This window comes from Heliangelus exortis, chromosome 1 (assembly GCF_036169615.1).
Source record: "Heliangelus exortis chromosome 1, bHelExo1.hap1, whole genome shotgun sequence".
In the NCBI taxonomy this organism is placed as follows: domain Eukaryota; kingdom Metazoa; phylum Chordata; class Aves; order Apodiformes; family Trochilidae; genus Heliangelus; species Heliangelus exortis.
Window position 1 is genome coordinate 146,200,117 of NC_092422.1, and position 22,596 is coordinate 146,222,712.

General features: G+C 43.6%; 1 protein-coding gene across 2 annotated transcripts in view; it reads left to right on the forward strand.

Annotated features, from left to right (window-relative positions):
* The first annotated feature begins 2,305 nt into the window (after positions 1–2,305).
* Positions 2,306–22,596, forward strand: part of GRAP2 (GRB2 related adaptor protein 2) — a 108,753-nt gene continuing 88,462 nt past the window's right edge. Inside the window, exons 1-3 of one of the 2 annotated variants that reach the window (XM_071731268.1) lie at positions 2,306–2,434; positions 2,850–2,912; positions 9,198–9,300. The gene's annotated coding sequence lies outside the window, so the exon portion shown is untranslated. The remainder of the gene's footprint in view (positions 2,435–2,849; positions 2,913–9,197; positions 9,301–22,596) is intronic. The other variant, XM_071731276.1, reaches the window with a different exon arrangement.

Consider the following 22,596-nt stretch of genomic DNA (forward strand, 5'->3'; position numbering starts at 1 on the left):
TCTGGGCAGAGACAGGCTTTGTGGGTCTTCATTTCAGCTCCTCATTGAATTTATTTGAATCCCTTCCTATACAGCCCTCTCCTTTTATCCCTTTCTCTCCTGAACTCATGTATTTGGCTCCATGAGGGACACAGTGGAGAGTGTCAGCCACAAGCCCTTTTCACTTGACAAGGGAGATGCTTGTGCAGGTCTTCTTAGACAAATTGAGTCATTTGGGTCCCTCGGCACGGGGACTCACTTGAAAAGGTGTGAAAAGACCAACACAATCTCCCCAAGTACATGTGGGACATGGACCCACACAGGTCTGTGCCAGGGGAGCTTTACTGCTCCCTGCACCTGGGCTGGTGTGATACGAATGTAACCTGGGGCAATTTCGCTTTCTGTAATTCTACCACCGATTGCCACCCAGACATGTCTCGTGTCTGTCTTATTCCTCCAGTGGAAGTCCTTGTGTGTCTCTTTTCTCTTCTTGTAGCCCACCTGCTTGCTGTGGAAGTCAGAGGTGTTAACTGCAGATAACACAAAAAACAGGAGACTACTGGTTTTATTTCCTCCACCATTTCAGAGAGGATTTTATATTTTCTATCCAGATGAGCAGCAGAGGAGGTAACACTAGGAATAATGGCTTTCCTCACGTGTGGAATCACCATATCTTAGTGCCTGTCCTGTTACCACCAGCAAATATTATCTCAGAGGCATTTGAACAGTTTCCCTGTTTTCCAGGATTTTAGGAGTGCTGCTGCTGTTCAGGCAGGAGGCTGGGTAGTCTTGGTAGCTGGTGGGCAACCAGCCCACACACGGGTACAGCACAGCACCATGCACACTGCACCTCCCCAGAAGTTGCTTTGTGTGCACAGGTGAGGCCTACAGCATCATTAAGGAATAACTGGTATTGCCAAGCCTGAGCTGATATATACAAGACACTGAGAGATACAAGATACTGAGACACACTTATTTTCATCCTTCTGCTTCCCAGCCAGGGGTCAGCCTGAAGGACAAGGAGGAAGAAGCAGTTGGAGAGGGAGTGAGTTCCTGCCCAGCAGGACCCCCTGTCAGACTCCACCTGACATTTTTAAAAATAATATTCTGTCTGTGCCACCACTTGAGGAAGGAGCACACAGCGAGAGCAAGTGAGCCAGAGGTGTATTTTCATTCCTTAAAAAAAAAATAAAAATTAATTAATCTCTGTGTGATCAGCAGAACCTGAAGCAAGTTATTATTTCTCTTTCCCTCATAGGGAGGTGGACTTCCAGAGCTCAAGCACATGGGCAGGAGGTGTTTGCAGGTGGGGCCACATTTGGACCCGCTGCATGTGCTGAAGGTTTGTGTCAGCCACGTCTCCCTGCTTCAGAGAGGAGGATGATCAAGGAGGATGACCTCTGGTAGGGGTGGACACAGAGGCAGTGGATTGCCTCTCTCTCCTCCAGAAACCTGGATGAGAAGGGAGGGTTTTTTCCCCCATGCTGTGCACTAATGGCAGCACATGGAGGAGAGGAGCTGGAGATTGACAGCCATGAAGGATATCTGTTGTTGTTTAGGACAGACCTTCTCACTCAATCTCTTCTGCCTATCTTTTAATTTCTGCCTTTCCTTTAATTTCTGCCTTCTCTCTCTTATTCTTCCTCCACACATTCTTCAGCCCCAAACCCATCCCTCAAGCCCAGCCCTCTTCTGTTTTTGGTCCTAGCCCTCTTTGCCTTTTAGTGTAAGTGAGGAATTAATTAAGCCTCTGTGGAGACAAACCCAAGTTGTAGCTTCTCCCTTTATTCCCTGGTTAGGATATTGATAGAATCAAAGAAGAGACACCTCTTAAGGAAACCACAGTTATTTCAGTATGAAGTCCAACGTGCACCAGGTCAAGGTTTTGCAAGCATCCTTGGAGCTGTATGCATCCTTGAAACCTGAGAACACACAGGGAGGTCCCAAAGCCCCCAGGTACCCCAGATCCCCACCACCTGAAGTAGCAATAATCACTGCACTGCCCCTCAGGTAGGACCAGGGAAGGTGGGGTCACCAAGGGCTCCACATCAGTCAGACGAAGCCCACCTGGAAACTTGGTAATAAGAAGGGAAATAGAGCATCAGCCTCAGGGCATTTGTGTTTAGCAGGTAATGAAAGAATCTTACAGCAGTAGGATCAAATGAAAAAAGAAGGTCACAGAGGAAGGGCTTCTTTGTTTTACAGGGCTTTCTTGGCTGGGGCTGTCCCTCGGTGGTATTGCTCTCATATCTGTACCATCAGAGTAAATAAACCTCTTCTCAGCCTCTTGTAAATGCTGACCTCAAGCTATGTAGCAAATTCTGGTGCCAGCCAAACCTGTGCTCAGCCCCTCGCTGCATTCTGTTGCTTTTCCATACAATGCTGCTGTGTTGCTTTCGCTGCAAGTATCAGAGGGAAAGGCCATGAGATGCTTTCCTTTGGGTCTCAGTTCCAGGTATGTTCTAGCAACCAGCCTGTTTGGCTTTTATACTGTTTGCTCTCGTTCCTTTTATTGTAAAAGTAGCAAAGTTTCCTTTTGTGTTTTATGCCATGGTTCTACTTGAGAGCTGACTCAGTCTTTGCATCTTCCTCTCCTTGTTAATCTTGGGATTAAGAAAAAGCTGTGCAAGTGCAACTTGAGCTTTTAGAAATATTTTCTCCTTTTAAAAACAACAACAAAAAAAACCTTGCAATGAGCAATGCTTTCTTATTTAGAACTGAACTAATTAATTTTAACTGAAGATGGGCATTAATATATGTATAATTATGCAAAGCCACTGTTATGTCTTCAATGAAAATTAGTTTCTACTGCCAAGACTGTGTTTGGTGATAGTGTATATCCTCATTTGTGCTGCGTTTTTTTTTCCTAGCTGCATGACCTAGGATTACAGTTGCTATGGTGACAAGACAGTTAGTGAAGGAAGAAGTGAAAGGTAAGTTTGTATGTCTGCCTGGGTGGCAGGGTGTTGGGAGGGGGGAGCTGACAGTCTCCTTCCCCAGTGCTGCATCTGCCTCCTGCTATTGCTGGGATGGACAAACACTATTGCATAGGCTAAGGTGTTTTCTGAGTAGCTCAGGGATGGGTGCTCAAGCAGCAGTAGACAGGGTCCGTCCCGTCCCCCCCAAAAAACAACAAACCCCAAAAAATGATTATGTGTGCCTGTCCTGGCTGTGGGACTGCTGTGTTAGGACTGCTTTTTAGTGGGGTGGGAGGGGACAGATCCCCTGTGTGCATCTCTGTGCCAATGGCCTTAGAGGGGTTTAGAGCTGGGGATGGCTCAGAGTAAAACTTCCTGACTACTCTTATGTATTTGCTGACCTGTGTTTGTGATCCTCTGAGCTCTGGCATGGAGCTGGAGATGCTGAGCACATGTGGCAGCTCTGTCTCTCCTGAACCCTGACTTGGGGTTATTTTGATAAGTAATTGATAGTGGAGGAAAGTCTGTCCCTGGTGCATCTTGCTTTGTTGACAAGGAACATACACAAGGTCCTGTTTCCCTGAACACAGCTGCCCAAAATTCCACTTGTCTCTCCTAGCCTGTGTTCTGCACCAAACCCCTCCCTTATCTTGCCCCATCTTGTGTGGGAAGTTCCTCTCACCTGCTTCTTCCGTCCTGCACCCCTCCATCAAAACTTCCCTCCTCCATTAAGCTCCTGGGGAAACACTTACCATGGACCTTCAGGCTCTGACAAGCCTTAATGATTGCAAAACTGATTCAGGTAGTTTTTTTGCAATTGCCTGTTCCAAAATAGCTGAATTTTCTGACTTTCCTCATGAAAAATCAGTGGCTACTACCACTGCTAACTCAAAAATTTCACCTGATGCACCCAGTAGCAGTACTTTTGTAATTTTGTACACTGTGAATTAACATATTGAGGGATGGTGAGCAAATCTCAGGCTCTCACCAAGTGGTCTCTGTAGCCTTGAGTATCTCCTTGGACTTGTTAAAGTTTTTATGAAATATAGATTTTTCCACCAGAGGTCTTATTACTGTGAAAGGCTAAAGTATTTTAAAACAGTGTCTCCTGCTCTACCCTGCTTTGTGTTCTACCCCAAGTGAACTCTTTGACTGTTTGTACCTTATCAACAGTGCAACCACCTTAATGCAAGCAGGCAGTGCTCTCCCACTCACCTGGACAGGAGTAAGGCAAAGGTCCTGGCTGACAGGGGCAATTCTGTGTTTGTAGCACTCTCTCCCTTTAAGGAAAAGCACTTCTAAGCCACTGAGTCTCTGAGAAGGGGTCCTCTTCATGCTCAGCCACCCTCCCACCCACAACCCTCAGCATCCATCAGTGCCTGCACAGAATACCTGTGCTCACAGAGAAGCCCACAGATGGGGTAAAAGGTGGAAAAAGAAGATGGATAATGCCCATGGGTTACTAGAGAGCAGGGGTGACTAGAGAGCAGTTTCTGGTCAGGTTTGGCAGTTTCTTGTCAAGGTAAGAGTGGGAGCTTGAAGGAGTTGTATTCCAGCCTGCTGGAGAGTTGTTGCAACCCTCTCATGGGAAAGAAGATATCCTTGGGGCTAAGGTTTCTCTAGCTCAGATTTTGGGAAGCACTGAAATAACAGAGCAGCTGCTCCTCCAGTGTCAGCCTGTCTCCCTTCCTTTCCTTCCAAACCCCAAGTATCATGGCAGGTGCTGAGGGTGGAACAAACCTGTCCCACCTCGGTCTGCTAAACAAAGTAAACTTGCCTGCACCTTCTCCAAACCCCAGGGCTCAGGCTGCCTGGCTTTCCCCTTGAGGACTGTCAAGGAAAAGCATTGGCAAATGTAGGCTGGAGACCAAGAATGTGCTTCTGTGTGCAAAACGTCAAAAAAGCAAGAAAGAAGAAAGATGCACAAGGGGACATGAAGCTCAGACAAAAGAGAAGGAGCAGAATAAACTTTCTCCCATTTTTGTCTCCCTTTTCTGAGGTGGAGAAAGCAGCAAGGTGGGGAAATAAATGACTCTTTCTCCTGAGAATCCTACCTGGCAGAGTCCTGGTTGAGCTGAGGCTTGCCAAGCTCTGTAATCTCTCTTGTATTTAGTGCCTGGGGTGAAGGTGAATGGAAAGAAAGGCAGTTTTATTACAATCTGGTTAAAGTAGGAGGCCACCTGGTAGTAGAGAAGTGTCAAGTGGTGGCAGTCCTTAGAGAAGGGAGTTATTAAGCTTTTCAGGCTTAGTTTTGCTGTGGGTCCTGCCCAAGTCAGCAACATACCTCACCATAAGTACCAGGCTGAGATTTGGTAGTGGTCTAACAGGTCTGAGCTTTGCCAGATTTGCCAGTGCTGGGTCAGAAAAATCAATACAGCATTAAGCAGTGTCATCTTTGGCACAGAGCCTTTGAGTCCTCTGATATCTTTCTTTGGCCTTCTGCTGGTGTCTGAGTTATGTGCATGTACATATGAACTCATGGTGCCTTTGCCAGCTGGGTATAAACAGCGGGCTGGAGGCAGGCTGGGTGGCTGTCAGGCTGGCCTCTTCTCTGGAAGAAAACCTGCTGCAAAAGAATAACAGACAGTGTCATTATTCCCCTCTGCTCTCCTCCTGTAAATATTCATCATAAGCAGTTAAAAGGGAGCAGCTGTGGACGATGAATCCTGGCTTGTCATTGTCCTTCATAAGGAAGGAGGACAGCCCAGTCAGCACTCAAATGTTCTTCCCTTCCCTCTGCTCCCCACCCCCTCCCTCTGCCTCCGTGAGCTGCATCCTCAAGCTCCTGGGGGTTTGTAAAGAGCATATAGCCAGGGATACAGCAAACATATGCTGTGCCTGAGACTGAATCTCAAATCAACTCGTCAGGTGCTTCAGGACAGAGGCTACTACCAGAGGAGGAGCAGTGGGACTGAAGTGAGATGGCTATGTGGAGTGATTGCCATCACAGATTTGGTCACCCCAGGGAGGAGTGGGCAATGGGGTCAGAAGAGGTCAGAGCCTCGCTTTTTACACCTTCAGACACTGCTGCAGCAGTGTTGCTCCAGCACAGCCCTTGTGTCTTGTTCACATGATTGCCATCATGATACAGGCATGTCATCTTGAGGGCCATCAGGCAGCCAGGAGGAGCTCTGTGGATGGAATTATGAGGGTCCTGTGTGCTTGGCAGGGAAATGAGAAAGGTGGTGAAGTGTCCAGTTTCCAGGACAAAAGGAAATGGTGGTGTGTGGGTGGAATGCAGCTGTCTGATGAATTGCCCACCTGCTTTGTGATCCAGTGTAATTGCAGTGTTTACAGGCAGGTTAACAGCAGCAGAGCTCCAGCAAATAGGGAGCAAACTGTGGGGGCAGGTAGTGGTGTTTTGGCATTTTTGTTTTTCTCAAGAGCTATGAGATTGTTGTGATATCCCTTTACATCAGATATCTGCAATGCTAGGTTAACTCAGGTCACCAAGTTTCCTCCTAAACTCAGCTCTGGGCCGGCTGGGATGTGTTGTCTCCTTACCTTCATGAGATGGGGGTAGGGATAGGGAGGGGGACAGGCTTTGGTTGGGAGCTACAATGGGTCCTCAAAAAGGATGGGCAGACAGAGCTGTGTTGTACCACTGTCTCTCACCACAGTTGTCCCCTCCTGCAGGGGAGGGATGGAGAGCAGGGGGTGGGCACAGCAGGGATGTGGCTCTTTGGGGGATAGTGTCCACTAACCATAGCCTGGCCATCAGTTTGCTTCTCTTCTGCTGGTTATCTCTCAGCAGCTGAAATCAAACCCTGAATGGCCTGGTAGTTTTTATACCTGGGGCACAGCTTTCCTGCCTGAATTTTTGCCTTTGTTTAAGAAATGATGAATTCTCAAAGCTTGAGGGAATATTTACTCAGCCCTGCAGTTCATGGGCTCCCCCAGCTCCCTCCTTCAAACCTGTGGCAAAGTCACATGCATCTGTTTTCCTAAGCTCCATTTTCAGTTTTTCTTCTTGTGGCCAAGAAGATGAAGGATGTGTGATTTCTGTTTGGCTCACCTCTTTGGTTGAGGGCAAAATTTTTTTGGCAGGAGGTCTTGTCCTGGGATTTCATCTTCAGAGGCAGGGCCCCTGCTGCGACTGGGTCCTAGTGACCTCTAATGGACAACTCTGAAAAGCCTCCTAGAGGGATGGAAGCCTTGTAGGCACGGTTTTATTGTTTTACTGTCATTTTTATACGGAGCTACAGTGGATGTGGCATTAGAGTTGTATTGCACATCTTTAAGGCAATCCTGTTGCTTATGGCTTGTGAACTTGCTTTTGTATTCTGATTCCTTCTTAGCCATCAGGAAAGAACCTGTTGATCATCATATTGCATCTGTTTTCCTTGGCATCTGGAAAGTGGATAGGATGAAAGAGTTGCAGGAGGGACAGATGGAAAGTGAAGACTGTAGCCAGGGTGTCAGTCCCATTTAAGTAGCTCTTTAGCAGAGGAGACAGGTATGACTCTACCATGTTTTCAGAATCTATTTATTTGAGGCACACAGATCTCTTTAAGTGCTGCTTTAAAAAAAAAAAAAATGGAGTAAGGTTAAATAAAGGTTACCTAAAAGGTGAGGAGCCTTTCCTGTCTCCTAAACTAAGGGAGAGAACTGACTACTTTTTGACAGCCTTCCCAGTAATGTGCCCTGCAACACTTATTACCAGTAGAAGTGTTCAGCATCCTGAGACATCTGTGGAAAGCAAAGAATTTGTGCTTACATGTTGATGGGTGTCAGGAGCATTTCATCTCTCTTTTCCTATATTCTCTTAAGGTTCTTTTTTACTCTGACTCTTGTGTCTTGGGATGCCTTTTTCCAAAGTGGGAAAGAAACAGCACTTCAGCTCACTCTGTATCAGACTCATTGGGATGTCCAAAATACAGTACCTTAGTCAAAGAACATTTGTTTAAATCAAAAGATGGCAATTTGAAACTAAGCACCAGGTCATTGTTAAGTAAAAACACTAAAATGAGCTTGCTGTCCTGGAACAGCACCAAGAGTAGGATCTCTGAAAGGTTCATTTGAGCTGCACATAAGAGGTCACTGAAAAAATCCAGGGGTTTCAAAATAAATAATATTTACTGATAGTATGCTAAAGCTTATGCTTCAGTTCCTACACCAATTTCTAGTTATTAGGAACATGATAAGACTCACACAGAAGTCCAATGTTTTTTATATCATTTGCCTTCCCTATAGCATCTGGTGGTGGCCACAGGGAGAATAACCTGGAGATGGTGTGGTCTGGGTCTCTGGCCCTACTCTTTGCCAGGGAGCTGCATGTCTCCTTCCCTTGCTCCCTCTTTTCTTGCAGCTGCCAGTAATGTTTCTGGGAAGATGGGCTGGCTGATCCATGACATGATTTATGGCTTCCCACTCCAGATGAAGGAGTGGCTGGGTGGGTAAACGGGGGCTGTCACCTTGTAATTGGGATCTCCTGTCAGATTAATTTGTACATCTCCCCTCCTGAGTTAGGTCAAGGCTCCCTGGGAGAGGAGGAACCCTTTTTGGAGGTGATGGTGCTCCCCATACCAGCTCTCAGCAGTTCCTTGGGAATCAGAAGCAGCTCCTGTGCTGGGGCATAGGGAGCATTGCTGAGACAAGCTTGGCCCCACCACCTCAAAAAGTAAATGAAATAGCCTGTGCCTTGGGATAGCACTAATTTGAGAGGCAAACATGAAAAAACTGAATCTGGAAGTCTTCATTTGGTGGGTCCTGAAAGGTGGCTGTAACCATCTTGAACTGTGGTGAGGATGATGTGAAGTGGAAGGGAAAGGGAGATTGAGGGTGGTGAGAGCAGATAGAACCAGGAGTAATGACATGGGGCTGAGAAAGAGGAAAAGAGCCTGCAGATCAGCAAGGGATTACTGCTTTATTAGCCTCGGGATTAGTGTCCCTGGGCCAGAGAGTGCAGAACTGCATTGAATTATTTTTTTATCAGCTGGTGCTGACTGACAGACTTGGGTCTGTCCCAGAGAGCTCTCTGGTTCGGGGAGGTATTTTCTGTGTTCAGGCTGGTATGCCACAGAAAAGAGATAGGAAAGAAATGGCTTCTAGGAACAAAAAAGCACACAGAGATGAGAAATTATAGGAGGATTTAGAGGTGAAAGAGTCACACAGTAGTTGCTAAATACTATCCTTTTTCTTCCCTAAATTGTAAGGACTTTATCTCCAGATCAAGTGTCTCAAGACATAGCTGGAGATTTCCAGTCTTTGATTGCAATAGCTTTGATTCCAACACTTTTCCATGTTCCTATTTATCCTTCAAAGATGAATTCATGCTAGTCAAATCTGCTTTGGTTACAGGTCTAAAATGTCTGGGGATATAAATTTAACCACAGAAAACAGTCTCTCTATTGATACATGTGTGTGAATGGGGAAGGGAAACAGAGTGTGTAAAGAAAAGAGGGTAAGTATGCCTGCAGCCTTCTTGTAATTGTGCTGTGAGATTAGAGGAGGCAAGGACAAAGATGAAGGTGGCAGAAGGTGATACTGCTTCAGCAGGGGATGCATTTTGTTCCAAGCCAGCAGTAGTTCCTCATTAGCCATGAATATGGCAATCCTGGGTTTTGGATGTCACACCAGCCCAAGTATCCCATTCGCTGCTCACCACTAAAGATTTTTCTGCAACTTTCTCTGGGAAAAGGACACAAAAATTGGTTTGCCAGGCCAGCCTCTACTTGGGAGGAAGGGTGAACTATACTTTGAATTTCTGCCATTCTATGTTTCTGCTTCCTTCCAAGCCTGCTGGAAGCTTCAAGAAGCACGGGGCTACCTATGAGAGAAGTTCTGGTTCCAGTGCTGTGATGGACCAGTGAGAAATGCTGTGTATTGTAAAAAAAAGGAAATCCCTGTTGCAGTGGTATTACCCTTGGTCTGTTGAATAGGTTTAGGGTCTGCAATATCAAAAGATGGTGCTACACTGATGTTTCAAGCCTTCACTCACAAAGGGAGGCTTCCAAGCATGAACCAATTACAACTTCATGCACCTGGAGGCCTGAAACAGCAAACAACTGGAATTAAGGATTTTGAGCAGAGCCAATTCCCTTAGGCATCCACCACCAAAAATTCCTGATTAAAATGCTGATCATTTGAATATGTGAAGTTTATGATGCAAACAAGTGAGATCTGGGCACTCAAAGGCAGTGAAGAAAATGGAGAACAACTTGACAGCACAGCTCCTGCCTGTGGTATGCATTTTGTGATGTAGAATGCAATAGTGAGTGTCTGTCTGTGTAGTAACCACAATTGCAGTTCCTGGATGAGCATGGTGGCCTCCCAGCAACCCCTGTGTGAATCTGAGCTCCAGTAGCTGGGAGGGATCATGTACCTTAAGTACCTAGTGTGGCCCACAGCCAGAAATATAAACCCCATATGTAATCACACTGGCATATGAAGAACTGCATCTCCATCATGCTGGTAACCACAGGCTTTAGAGTAAATTAACACATCTTGTGGCTTGACTCATCTCTCTCAGAAACCATACCTAGTGCTCCTGGACTAACAGAAGTGTTAGGAGCAGTTTTGTGCTTTGGCTGTGATCATATTGGCTCTTGAGAAATATTAATCTTCACCAGGCTATGCTGATGGATACTCTGCTGGGAGACCTTTGAGGAAAGGCAGGTGATTCAGAACTGATTGTTAATGACTTTCTGGGTAACACCTGGGCCCTCTCTAACACAGTGGTAGAGGTGCAGTGTTTTCCTTTATAGGCAGATCCAAAGGCTTTCTTGTTAAGTGATGCTGTAACATCTGCCACACAAGTCCGAATGCAACCCTTGGTGTTCCACTAGATCTCACCTAGGGAAAGTGGTATTTTGCTGACTTGCCATTTGTCCTGTAATTCAGCTAGAGCAGTTAGTCTTCATTTTCCTCTCTCTGACTTTGCTAGATCACTTTATTATGTGCTGTTATACAACTTAGTTCTGATGAGCAGCCATCTTTAGTTCAGAGTTAGATGAAAGATCCCTACATAATAATCACGTATGTTTGCAAAGCACTTTCAATGAACGATGCTAAGATACGTAGATTATTGTTTTGCTTTTCTCTGGGTTTTGCCTTGTTGCATGATATTTTGTAACTTTGCTGTCGTTCTGTCTCAACGCCTTGTTGAATGAAGTGTTCTGCACAGGTTTGGGAGCACTGGCATATTTTATTAATTGCCTTTTATGGGTTGTTTCTCTGTCTCTTCTTAAACTTCCCATTTCACAGACATAATTAAAAAATAAATGTTTTAACCTAACGTTTCAGCAAGCAAGGCGGAGGAGGGAAGAAAGCTCAGCAAAATATTTGGCCAATTTTAAGCCAAGCTTTGGGGCTGTGGTGATACCAGAGACTTCTGTCAGGAGGACTTTAGGGTAGGCAAATATTAGTAACTGGAAAGGAGGAGAGATGGGTGCACAGTGTTCTAGGCAGGATAAAATAAACCAGAAACCCATCTGGGTCTCTGATGACTTCTCAAAGAAGGGCTTTGTACTCTGAAATTTGCTCTGACAGCAGTGTTTTGAAAATGTTTAGGACTCTTGCCATCACATTTCTTTTAAAGTCTGATTACCTAATGTGACATATCCTCGGCTGTTGTGAATTGATACCACTTCATCAACTTCAGTGACATCTTGTCAGTGTACATCAGCAGAAGATTAGTCCTCTGCATCCAGACATGTTGCCTTCAGCTGGGCTGGGATCTCATCATAAATCATTATAAGCCTGGTGAGAGAATGCTGAAGGGAAGATAGAGGTTATGATAGGTCATGATGAGGAGCTGCCCCAGTAAGTGGAACTCATTTCTTTTTGATTTATTACTAATTCCAGTTTCTCTCTATGACTTTGGCTCCAGGACATATTACCTTCCGAGATATAAAAACTTGTAACTACTAAGATCTCAGTGCTGTCCTTTGTAAGAATAACAGTGATATTGGTTCTGATGTTCTGGCCAAAACCAATGTAAGAAACTGCATTCATCCCATCAAAATTTCCCTTGTAGCTACTTCTTATACTCATCTTTGTCACTTCATGAGGCTACTATGTGATACTTATGTGGTCCAGTGTTTTATCATAACTGATGTATGAGACTTTCTCTACATAAGATGGTTTGAAGTGTCCTTTGGCGCCCGTTAGTGTGAAATGTGCCATGGAAATGTAAATCATGTCACTGGTTGTCACAAAGCACCTGGCCTTCAAAGAGTGCCTTGTTGCTGCATTACTGAGGGAGGGATGAGGAGGCCAGAGAGGCAAGGCGTGGGAGAAGAAATGAAGAATTTCTCATTTCATATAGAGGGCTCTCATCTGTGGCTGTTATCCAATACTCACTGGCACTGGAGCTCCCTCCTGAATGCAAGAGCCACATTGCTGCTCAGCTGCTGGACACAGGGGACAACATCATTCTGTTGCCCTTGCTCCTGTGACACTGCACAGGGAGTGCTCTCTGACCTGGTGGGAAGATTATTCTCCCTGTGGGGAATGCTTTCTATAAATACAGACATGTTTCATGCTCTGGACTCGAGCAGGTATTGTCTTATGGTTTGAGGGGATCCAAGCTGGAAAAGCTTCCCCATGCTGATAGCACCAGGGAGTGCAGTGCTGGGACTCCCAGTCTGGTTTGGTAGGAGCAGATTCAGCCATCCAGCCATTCACTTATTCCATCCCTGAGTGAGCTCACTTAGCTACAGACAAAAGAATCAATGTGTCTTCCAATGTGCAAAGTAATATTTCTAAGGACTATTGATTTTCTATGTAAGGGCATTGGCTGACTTGCCCAGGTTCAGTAGGTATAAACCTGTAGTGTACCCTAAGGTACCACTGTCCAAGACAATAATGGGTCAACATCCACCTGTAGTGACCCAAGGGCAACTCAATGTCAGATGGCTGGTGCTATGAACAGACACTGAGAGCTCCCATTTGAAAACATTATGACTTATTTTTTTTATCCAGCTTCATTGATTGGTAGGCTGCAGAAGTCAAGTTGAGGCATCTCTAAGTTAAAAAAAAACTAAAAATCCCCTAAACAAACAAACAAACCCCACACCAAAACAATAGCAAAAAATCATTCTGTCTGAACCCCAACCCAGGATTATTAATAAAGTGAGACTTTTGTTAAAAACCTGCATCTTTTACTGAATGGTATCTCTTCACATCCCCTCACTTTTTTTTTTAAAATTTGTGGCTAGCTGAAGGTCAGGTGGGTAGATTTGCATTTTGGTCTTCTTCATGGCTCCCAGTGCAGATATCAGTTTTTCAATATGAAGTGCTATGGTCTGCAGCCAGTCTGGGCATCACTGGGAGGACTCTGTGAACTCAGAATTATTTGCTATGTTGTCCCAGAAAATAAATCTTCATCTTCTAGGGTAGACACAGGCTTCAGGCTTTCCTTAGGCTAAAGGAAATAGATTCAAGTCTTGTTAAATGGAGCGTTTCCTAGTGGCATTAGAAAGTAAAGAGTGGATTACTTTGCCTCTGTATCATATGTCTTGAACCCACTAATGCATATATGTCAAACAGATAATGTGTAGGTCTTTAGGCAAGAATCCTCATACATTCATCCCTGCAAATGGCTCCATAATGGACTAACCCTAATGGACTTCGCTTGAAACCGTATGACCTTGGGAGTGGAAGCTCCATCAAACATACTCTTTAATTTCTGTCTTACAGTTAAACTTGTATAGGTGGGGACAAGTGCACTCTGAGTTAGGAATGAGGATTGCTCCCCCTGTTTAAAGCTTATCTGCAAAAAAAAAGCCTTTCCTTAGCAAAAGGGTTTTCCACCAGTATTAGGCAGGTTCATTTACAAGGAGATGAGGCAGCTGACAGAAAGAGGATTTGAAAATATTATTCACGCTCACATATGTGAATGTGATTTTGCTGCTGTGCATCTGCAATGTTTGCTCGTTGATAAAGCTGCACAGATTATTTAGCAATGACTGTCACACTCTTGCTAATACTGTGTTTGCTACTAATATGTCAAGTGCTATTAAATAACTGGTGTGGTCAGAGACCAATTTTTGTAAGAGCTGCAATATCCAAATTTTGGTATAATGAGTGATTCCTATCTTGTGTAGTATAACTGCTCCTTGTCAATGGAACATATCGTGATTCTGAAGTAAACGTTTTTGAAAAAGTGGAGTATTTTCTTATGCTTTCCCTCAGCAAGTTAGCTCCTGTGACTACACAGCTTGTGTAGATGTACATACAGTGTGGAGAATTGGCATGTCTATGTGGTAATGTTTTTAATTAGCTTTGCATCCAATTTTGAAGCCTTCTAACTCCCTTCATCTACGAAGTCCATTTTCTTGACTGTTTGTTTGATATGTGGCCAATAAACCCTATTTCTGGCAATTTGCACCTGTTTTGTTGAAAAGAAACTTCAGTACCAACCATGCTGTTTGTTTTTTGCAAATTCTTCCTTCTCAGACTCTATCTCAAAAGTGAGTTGGCCTAGAAACTCCATTTCTGCAAGAATCCTTGATGCTATGCTGATATAGCAGGACTTCATGTCAAATTAGGGAATAGTTTGAAAGTGTTTGGCAAAGCCTCTTTCAATTTTTGCAGCACTCACTGCAGACTGTAAAGGTAAAATTTTCTAGAGCATCCAGCTCTTATCTAACTTTTCTAATCCACACGTGCTTGGGTTTCCACATGGCAAAGTCTGGACAACAGCAAACCCATGTCAAGATCCTATCCAAAATGTGCACCATAGGCTAGTGGTAGTGGGCTGTGGAACAGGGGCTACAGAGGTTCCCAAACACTGCTTGAGTTGCAAGCTGGCAGCTGATGGGACTACTGCTGCATTAAGTGTTGAATTCCACCTCTAATATAGAATAGAAATGAATAATAATAGAATAATTAGTTATTCTCTCCTAGCGAATTCAGTGAGCTGTGGTTGAGCCCTCCTCCCTTGATAAGGGAGCTCTGCCTAGAAAGCCAGTGGAATTGGTAAACTTGCTTAGCCAAGCTGTTTGATTTTGCATGTGAGAAATAGAAATCTGACCCAACCTGTGCTCTTGCTGATTGCAGCATGCCAAAACAGCCCTGGCAAGATAAGATGTTTGTTTAAGAATTTCTTAATGTTTGTATGGAATTTCTTTAACTTTTGGTGCATATTTTATGAACATTGTAGGATATGCCTGTGGTCTTGTAGAGGTTACAACTGCTCAGCCAGGCAACAATTGGGGCTTCCCCTCCTGATTCCTGCAAAGTCAAAGAGCCTCCCATTCTCTTCTCTATTAGACTGGTTGACCTGGGTATTCTGATCTGAAGTGTATGAAGGTGTTTTCAAATGTTCTTTTTGATCTGAGGTGTAAGTAATTCCATAAAGGCAAACTCAACTTGACCTTTCTGCAGATTAAAGTTAGTTGCAAGCTGTGGTTTTGAAGTAAAGGTATGCAGAGGAGGAGTGTGATGCAAAATGTGGGGTCCCACCAGGGATGTTAGAGTCCTAAAACTGACCCAGAGCTTGATGGAACCACCTTGGACCTGTAGTGTACCTAATGCAGAAGGTCTGGGTCAAAGCCATCTGAAATCCATGAGGGCTTGTCCGGATCAGGGTCCCCTCTGGTGAGAATGCATCCCTTTTTATCCTGCTCAGTGCATCTTTGCAATGTAACCAGCTGACCTAGGATCCTGACACTTATACAGCAGAATAAACCCCAAGAAAACACATAGTTAAGAAAATGCAACTAAGCCTTTTTTTTTTTTTTTTTTTTTTTTTTTTTTTTTTTTTTTTTTATTGAAGTTGCTTCAAGCTACAGAAAGGTGGGAACTACCCGCCTAGAAGCAAGATCAGTCATCCCTTGTGGAGCTGGAGCTGGGGTACTGACTCTCAAAAATACCCCAAAAACATCAAGGGACTGCTCAGTCCTTGGAACCAAGGCTGTAGTGAAAATATTTTTGATGGTGCCATCGGGAAGAACTCCTGAGCTATTCCAACTGCAATGACATCCCTTCTGCACATAAGATTTAGCCTTAATTTATATCAGTGGTGTCTTAAAAGGAAAAATGGAAGTCTAAATGCAAGCCTCTCTGGATCTATAAAGTAATGTCCAGCATAGAAGTTTCCAGCAATACGGATTCAGGAAAATTCTTTGTGCTTTAATAATTTCAGAAATAATTTCAACATATGTTGCTGTTCAGGGGTCAGTACAAGGATCTGTAATGGCATGCAAATATTGTCTTTTTGTAAGTGCTATTGACAGGTGCAGCTTGTTGATGTTGCTTGTCCTAAAAGCAATGTTATTTTTAAAAAGAAAGTCATACTTAAGGAAATCAATCTCCTTTTCCTCTTCTGCATCAGCTTCTAGCCAATAATGCATTGGATAAACTGGAGAGAGAGATCGCTGGGGGACTGTAGAGAAAGGGAAAGAATGAGGGTGTGCAAATTGTATTCTACTTCTCTTGTGTCTCAGATGTTGCCCTTCACAATATTGCATTGCATCCCCTGCAGCCATACTCTGAGCCGAATCAGAAGCTATGGGAAAGCTGCCTGGAGTACTCTTTTGTCTTAATAAGAGATGAAGCATATCTAGCCTGCTTTTTGTTTTGTTTTTCCTACCTCCCCTTCCAGCAGAAGAGAAAACATAAAAATGAGTGGATCTGCTTCTCTGAATAATGCCCCACAGCATCATAGAATCCCTTTTTTTTTTTTTTTTTTTTTTTTTTTGGAAAAAACCTTTAAGATCATCTAGTCTGCTAGATAACTCTGCTGCATCCAGTGTTAAACCACGTCCTTAAGCACCACCTCTGTATTTTAAACACCTACAGGGATGGTGATTCAATCATCTCCCTGGGCAGCCTGTTCCAGGGTTTGATAACCCTTTCTGTAAAGAAGTTTCTTCTAATTTCCTACCTAAAACTCCCTGGGTTCAACTTGAAGCCGTTTCTTCTCTTCCTAACACTGCATCCCAGTACTGCCACTTAGATACAGGAGCAGCCCTCCTCACCCACACCTCTCCCCTTAAGAAACAAGAGATCACAGAAAAAGCTTTTAGTGTGATACCAGAGCCAAAGCCTGCAGGTGTCACCAGGTCATGAACCAAGAGGTCATCCCAGTGGCAGTGTCTGTGCTGGATAACTCTGAATCCTTCCTGCCCATGCATTTCCATAGATGGATGTCAGTAACTCCCTGCATCACCTTCTCATAGTGTGTCAGGTTGCTCACTGTTACATAATTGAGATTTCTCTACACAGTCTGAGGAAGCCAAGCTGCAGCCCGTACAGGTATGCTGTGGGTATTTTAGTTAGACCACATATAGGAAATATCTGCAATCGGAATGCAGAAAACACAATCAGAACGTGGTCCTCTCCACAGGCATCATTCCAACAGATGGCCACACACCCTGCTGGCTGTGCAGCCTGCAATAGTTACCTCCACCAAAGCTTCCCAGCAGGGACTGCAATCACATCTCCTGCTGCAGGTCAGTCACACCTGGAGGGATAGGAAGGTGAAAAGCCCTGTGCCACATCTGCAGATGCTAACGTAAATAATGTGGGTTGAACCAGATGCAGAGGCTGCTGTTGCCCTCTCTAGAGTGACTTTGCCACCCCAGACTGGCTGATCACTGAGCTCTCGTTGCAGCAGTGAGTGTGACATGTGCCATCGCGCTGTCCTTTGAGCCCTGGAAACCAAGCTCCTAAGGGAAGGTGATTTTTTTGCTGGCAGAACTAGGGCTGAAAAAAAATGTCAGGGGGAGCAGTGGCCAAAACAGGGAAAAAAGAAATTGTTTTCCAGTTCTTCGCCAGAAAATGATGTGGTTCTCCTAATGTGATTTGTCCTTCAGGAGAGGTTGATGTCAGGGCTTGGAGATCTAGATGTAGCTCTCATCTTTGCCAAGGGACACCCTCCCTGCAGTTCTTGGACCTATGCTTCCAGCTCTGTTCATCTCCCTGTATTTACTATGTGATATACTTGCCACATGGGAATGTTTTGTCAGGCTAAACTCAATTATGCCAATGAGGTGCCCCAACACAAGAATGGTATAGGACATTAAAAAGATCCAGTTAAAATTCATCAAAATTTGTGTAGCAAGGGGGAGTTGAGGGAAATGCACTGGCAAATTAGTGTCATGCTTGTCTCAAATTAGTCTGAATTGCATTGCAGGGGTATGCTGTTGTGGCATAACTGTGGGTGTATTTATATGTGTATAAATCAATTATTTCAACCAAGTAGAAAGAAAGTAATGCAGTTGCATATATCTAGTACTTATACAGATTTATGTTTCTTTTGCAAAGTAAGGGCATTTGATTTATTCTTTCTTTTTTTTTTTTCTTCTCCAAAATGTAGCTAGTGATAATCCTCCTCCTGTCCCCCAGTTGCAAATAAATCTTCTGTTTTGTTTAGTAATTGAAATTGGCATTTTTGCGTCCGCTTCTCCCAGGCACTGCACTGCAGGAATCAATATCCTATGTGACAGAAGCAATTGATTTGTTAGCAGTGGCATTCACACTGAAGACTTCAGGCCTCAGGGATCAAATACCTCGAGAGAGCAGTAAAGTCATTTTGAATCAGGAGGAATTATGAGGAAAGGGACATGATAGGCCAGCTTAATACAATGAACAAATCAATTCCTTACTTTGTCGTAGATTCTGTGTGTGATTATAGATGAGTGCTGAAAATTACCAAGAGTGTAACTTAATTATGCTGCAAATTTTGCACCATCCAATACAGCACCTTAACTGGTCCATGCTTATTGCTTGCATTTGGTACTGACAGGTGAGGATTACAACCAACACACATCCTGAATGTAAACATAGGCAGTGGGTTTTTTTGGAGGTGAACTTGAGCTTGGAGCCCTCCCTTCTCAGAAAGTTATAGCTGGATGACCTGGCAGGGACAGGACAGCCCAGATTCTGAACAAATAAGTGAAAGGGTTGGGAAGACATTTCTGCAGTTGTCTTCTTTTACTGAAACCATATGTGAAGGTTTGTCAGCAAGATGATTCTTAACTATTATTAATGAATGGATGTCAGTGGCAAGTTTATTTGATTTGCAGAGACTTTGGTTCCTCCTCCTTTGTCCAGGTGGCAGAAGCATTCTCTGAGAAAATGTGCAATACTTACAATGCTGCTTCTTATATTTCAGACTCATCTGTGTGGGACTGTAGCAGATCACAACATTTGGTGGTGTACCCTGGGCTTCTTTATAGAGAGAGGGTATATGAAAGGTAGACAGAGCATGAGGCACTACCTTTAATGTCTGGATAAAATCAAGCACTGCATCTACTGTTATCAGCACTTCCAGTCTGAGATATTTCTGGAATAATGTTATTTTGCATACATTGGTCCTACAAAGTATGGCCTCTTCAGATGAAGAGGCAAGGATTAATGAGGCACAAGGAAACACTAATTTGTCTGAGTTAGAGAAGATTAGCTTTGTTTAGACCATTAACGTAATTAATCTTGAGACTAGAAATGTTCATTCAGTCTTGCAGACCCACTGTTTTTTTTCAGAGGGGGTAGTCCAACACTATTAAATTAGGATTTTAAAATACATCTTTTATTTTAAAATGTGATCTCTGAAAGCATATAGAAGCTGCAGATATGTTGAAGAAAGACAGAGTCTCATTGCTGTAATAATCCATCCTACTATAGTGTCTTGAGGGACCCCAAAGTGGATCTTTTCTGGCAGCTTCAAATTAGAGGTTGCATTTCAGGTTTACTGTGAGAAGGGGCAGAAGGGAAGGAAACCTTCCAAATAAGTTGCAAAGCTGGAATCCTTGCTTGTGTCTGTACTCTTCTGTCCCATCACCCTGTCTGGGGAAACATATCTGTCTTGTAGCTTTTTCTCTTTTTCCCACATTCTTAATTCTTTTCTGCTCCCTCATATTGTAAAGGATGTGAATTCAGGCTGTGGGAATCATTTGCAGGCATCAGAAGGGGGTTGCTGTCAATCCCAGAAAGTCTTCATCATGAGAAACCTGCTGTCAAGGACAAGTAGCTAAGGAGTACAAGGTCCTTGTCCACTTCAAGAGAGCAATTTTCCTTGCATTTTTGTGGAGGAGTAACTGGCTTGGATGAAAAACTTCAAACAAAAAACCAAAACCATCAGGTTCCTAAGAGCACGTATGAAGCTGCTCCTGTTTCTGTAGCTTTCCACCTCCAAGCACTGAGCAGTTTTCTTTCCTTGGCCAGTCTCAAGTTTTGGGATCAATGCAGTACATTTGGTTCAGCTTGCAACAAGCTTGACTTTAAAAATTCTCTTTCAACATTTCTACAGTTAGAAATCTTTCTTAAAAAGTATAAAACATTAAAAGACTGGTGCTAAAACTCGTGTGCAGGCTGAAGTTGTTATGAGAAAAACATTTGTAAAAATGATTTTGGGATATAGCTTGCATTGTTATTTGATTTCATTAGAGGGATTTCAGAAGCTCTTCTGGAAATATTTTTTAATAGGAAGCTGCTAAGTGAGCTTGTTCTACCAATGTTCCAAAATGGACCGTTGAGCTTTATAACCTTAGACACGAGGGTTTATTTCTAGCCCTTTGAGAGTGATGGGAGAAGCAGCTTTCCTTGTGACATTTACTTTAATTCATAAAAATTACAGGCATCTGCCAAAAAATCCCAAATTGTGGAGGAGGTGCAGATTGGGTCATGGAGAAAGATTAACATTGAACAAAAATATTTGCCATTAGTTTAAAATAAAAAAGGAAAACTGTGCTGCAGAAGAACAGGCTGTGAAGTTTTTTGCACAACTATGACTGGCTCATTATTTTAACAGAGAATGCAGAGAGAGGGCCAGTATCAGTAATTTTGTTTGTGCTTATTTGCTCTTCATATGAATCTACAAATCATCAGATCCCCATGTCCTGCCCTTCTGATGGGGATCACTTAGATTTATTTCAAGCACCTTCATGGTTAGAGGGGGATGAGGCCAAATTCTCAGCATACAAACTTTCCGCAGGGATCGTATCTTATACAAGCAAAAAGCTTTAGAAAACTCGCTAGCAGTCCCAGCAGAAAGCTTCTAGCTGCTCCTCTGTATGGAAAGAGGGAGGAAGGCAATGTGCCCACAGTGGATTTTAATATATTCATCAGTGCCAGACAGCTTGTGATTAACAGCAGTTGTCTCTTTCATCGAATCATGACGAACGGGGCCCATCCATCCTCTCTCTCCGAGTGCTGCCTTCCAAACAAACCTCACCAGTCACTTATTCTCTCGTTAGCCCTTTATCAGCCAGTCTTTAAGCCACCACTTGAAGTCAGCCACACTGAGTCTGTTATTGACAAATCCACTCTGGTTTCCAGTTCTCAGCTTCTCCAGTTGATGGACCTCTGCTGTCAGTGTCTGTGTTCTGCAGTGCCCTCAACACCATCAGCAGATTCTCTTCATATTGGCATGTAAATCTTTTATCCCCTTGTTGCTCCCCTTGTCCTCAAGGCTCTGTTGTGTGGGCACAAACTGGCAGCCACGGAGGCTGAGCTGCCCCAGCAGATGTGCCTGGAGGCACAGCTTGGTCCCAGAGCTGCCACAGGCACAGGGAAGCATCACAGCTCTGCGTCCCAGGCTGTTTTGGAAGGGGCATGGCAAAAGGGCCTTGGGACATTGAGTGTCTTTTAGCAAGGAATGTAGTTTGTTTGGTATGGAATAATGTGTAAATGGTCTGCTGATAATGCAAAACACTGTGACAGGTTATGTTTTGTATTATGTATAGCTGGCACCTATATATGATACAAGAGTTTTCTGTCTGAAAGAAATCCCTGGGGTTGAAATTGGTACAAGATTTTGAGAGGATGGGAGGGTTGTCTCTACAAAGTCCTGACTTTCTTCAATGTTGTTTGTTACACATTGGTACCCCCTCTAATAAATCCTGAAGTGCTCAAACAGCTATATAAGTTGTATTTGGGGCATAGTTTAAACTTTGCTGTTTCTGAGGATAAATTCTGGTTTTGGCACATCATTCTGGTGGTGGATGGATTCTCTTTTACTGAAGGTCAGGTTGCTTGTATGTGGTTAGGGATGTGCCTGGGGAGGAGATGTCTTAAGTTCTGCCTAAGACTCTAGAGAGACCATGTCATAAGTGTCTGCTCAGGAGACATTCTAAGAGTGAGAACATCCCAAGAACTTTAAGGCAGAGTTGTTTCTGTAGTTCACAGGATTTTAAAAAACACATGCATGCATGTGGATTGAGCTGTCAAGGTTGTTAAATTATCTATTTTACTTATAACTGAGTTAATTTAGCTTAGCACTACTGTGAGAAGTGGGGTAGCAAAATGCATTTGGGTTAGTTGTATGGTTTGCTGGGTATTGTGCAATTTCTAGGAGTGGCCAGCAACCACACCTCCGTTAGTTCTTTGCCCTTGCAACACGTTTTCTCTGAGGATAATGGAAAATTCATCTATTCTGTGCTGGTGTTGTAGCCAGGGAAGAAGCTGCCAGCTATTTTATGAAGGTATGCAGAACATATACTGGCAAGCTGTCAGGAGGAAAATTTCTTATTGCTGTAGAAGAACAGTGAGGTTGTGGATTGTAAAACACAGTGTTTCAGAATCTATTTAGTCTGTGCTATGAAAAACAAATTGTAAAATAATGCTTTAAGAAGTACATTGCTTAGAAAAGTGGGGCTTGTTTAGAGTTCTCATAAATCAGGTTTTGTATCACATAGAATATTTCCCAGTTTAGAGTCGTAGTTTACCTCTTGACGCAGTAAATATTTTCACAGATATTTCACTTGGGTCCTTTTTAGCTTTTGTTCCTAAATTTTCCACCTCTTGCCTGCTA